Source organism: Sinocyclocheilus rhinocerous, unplaced genomic scaffold (genome assembly GCF_001515625.1).
Source record: "Sinocyclocheilus rhinocerous isolate Xijiao unplaced genomic scaffold, SAMN03320098_v1.1 scaffold1987, whole genome shotgun sequence".
Lineage (NCBI taxonomy): Eukaryota > Metazoa > Chordata > Actinopteri > Cypriniformes > Cyprinidae > Sinocyclocheilus > Sinocyclocheilus rhinocerous.
This window is the reverse complement of record NW_015654952.1, coordinates 70150-73183: the sequence shown is the minus strand read 5'-3', so window position 1 is coordinate 73183 and position 3034 is coordinate 70150.

The window sequence follows — 3034 nt, the reverse complement described above, 5'->3', positions numbered from 1 at the left end:
AGTGCCAGACGCCATCGAATGTGAGCATTTGCCCACTCAAGTCGGTTACGACGACCAACTGTGTATATCGAATCATCCAGTCTGTCTGGAATGAAATGAAATATGAAATGTTATTGAAATATTACAAAAATATTACAAAAAAATGGTTTTAAGTCAGTTATTTCTATCTTTTGCTGTAGTGTGTCAGTAGGAAATATCAGTTTACATGTCCAAACATTCATTTTGCCATTATTTGTAATAATCCAGTGAGATTTTTGTTTGCACAAGGAGTCTGACAGCAGCCAGTGCTCCACACAGAGATCTGATCTGATCATCATCCAGTCTGTCTGGAATGACATGAAGAAACACAACAAACTGAAACAGACTAAATCCAGAAGAACTGTGGCAATGTCTCCAAGATGCTTCAAGAAACCTACCTGCAAACCTCCCTGAAAAACTATGCAACTATGAAGTAAGTGCACCGAGGTCAAAAGCTGCTTTAAACACAAAGGATGCTCACAACAAATGTTGATTTTATTTAGTTAATAGAAGTTAGTTGATAAATGAAATCTATTTATGACATTATTTTTGACAGCATCCTCATTTTACAGCATATTTATTTATTTATGTTTTTTATTTTGTTTTGTTTTTGCAGGTTTGGTCCTCTATACTTATACACCTAAGTGTAATTAAAAGCAATTAAAAAGTAATTGAAGTGATTGCTAAATATTGTTATTTGCTTTTTTCTTCAGGTAGCGGAAGAACAACTTGGGGCACCTCCTGAAGATGGAGACAGTGACTGGCACATGCACACACACACACTGAATATATAATTAATATAAATCGTTATGTTCTTGTTACTGTTTCCATTATTTGGACACATTTTGATGCTTTACTGTGGAATTTGTCATGGCAACAAAGCCATTTTTAACTGAATTGAATTGACTGAGCCTGTGGAAAGAACATGTCTCGCAGTCTGCTGGTGAAGGCTCTGCGATAACATCTGCCTGATGGTGACGGTGAGAGCAATCCATGGCTCGGGTGACTGAAGTCTCTGACAGTCCTCCTCACACACCACCTGGTGTAGATGTCCTGGAGGGACAAAACGTGTATTTAGGGTGTGGTAAATCAATAAACAATATATACTATTTTTATTTATAATTGTTGCACTTGACTTACCATTGATTCTTGTTGGAGGTTGTTGGAGGTATGGGCCAAAAGAATCCCTCCACCACTATCTTGCAGTTGTTCAGTTGTCAAGTTTCTTTTATGGGCCATAACATCTGAGCTGTCGCAGTAGAGCTGTTTGCGAATGCAGTCTTCACAGCAGATAACTGATGGGTTCAGGCAGCAGTGCGGCACTTGGTGGCCATTGAACTGATATCTTCATCAACTGGCTTCATCCTCCTTCAAACAAAAAGACAAAACAATAAGTCAACATTAACTCTAGAGAAATGCTGTTGCTGAATACAGGTGCAGGTGTCAGTACTCACCATATTCAGTCATTTCCTGCCCAAATTCCAAAGATGATGGCACAGCTGATTTGCTCATTCTAGGAGCTAAACAGATGTATATGTGAAAAATGTTAACTGCTGACTTGAAGTAACTATAACTGCTGTCTTTTGAGAGATCAACATCAATGCTGTACCACACATTACTGCATTGCTTGAATACAATACCAGTGGAAATGTGCAACTTTTTTTTAGCTCTCTCTTTCTGTTTGGGCACAAGAAGGCCATGTTCATTCCTCATTCATCAGGGCTGGTTTGACCGGCTTGCTGTGACTGATTTTCTTTGGGTTTTGGTCTTCAGCTGTAAAACAAGAAATTATCTATTGACCCCATGTTTAATTATTACTGTTGTTTAATCATAAATTAAGCAGTTATAATAGTAAACTTCAAGCTCAAGTTCCCTGGCAACTCTCTTCATCTGTATACATCAGATTCAGAGTCTGAGAAAAGGCCAGCATGCAAACTCTCAGTTTCTACCTTACAACAGAGCACAAAAAAATGTGTAAGTGAGTGACGGAGAAATTACAACACAGTTGTACAATAAGATGAAGAGAAATAGGCAGATAAAGAAAAAAATGTGTGTAAGTTTAACAGAATGAAAGGAAAGCAGCATTAGAAAAAGCTGTATTCTTCAATAGCAAGCTATATTATTATGAATTATTTTAAATATGATTACATGTTGACAGTATTGTTGTAAGCAGTTTAAAGGCCTCTTCACACCAAGGATGAGTCCACACCGCAGCTATTTAACATTTAAGGACACAGAGGAACAATATCGTTGGAATCTCTTTCAGAACAGATTTTTCCAGCTGATAAACAATAAAAACATTGACAACAACAAACAGCAGACAACAACAGTAAACAGACCATTATTGTCTGTTGGTGTGAATGCTAAAATATTTACCATTATATTTCTTGTTCTTGGTGTAAACAGCTTTAAGTGATCTGATTTGGCCAAATTAATTGAAGATCTGATTTGTCACGTGACAAGTTAAACTTGTCATTTCCAGACTCTTGCTTCTTAGACAGATGCGTTCAATAAAAATCAACACGGAAAGAAAGGCAGACTATGCGGTGTGGACAGATATCATGTACTGTTAGAACGAGAAGAGACGGCGCCAATTTGTTAAGGTTAATAAAGAATACACTGGACTTAATATAAACTTCATGATACAAACACTCTGACTACTTACAATGGGCACAATCTGCATGAGAGTTGAGGCAATGGCCAATGACTGCAGCAGTAAAAGTCGTAGAATTTTGTACGAGTACGTTTGTACAATATCATGAGTTTGCTGACTTGGTAAATTGTATGAATTATTACTACTTCTACATGACACTTTGTTGTGTGTTCTTCCTGATGGGCTATGTAAAGCAAAGTTAAAGAAACATCAAATGCTGTGCAAATGTAACTGCAGTGCAGTTCAGTCAAGGTGCTCAGACCAACACAGACGTACCATTGGAAGTGTTTGCCTTTGCAGCTTTTGGCCTTTTTGACATTATGCATTGCTTAATACAAAGAGCCGAAGCACCGATCACACAGA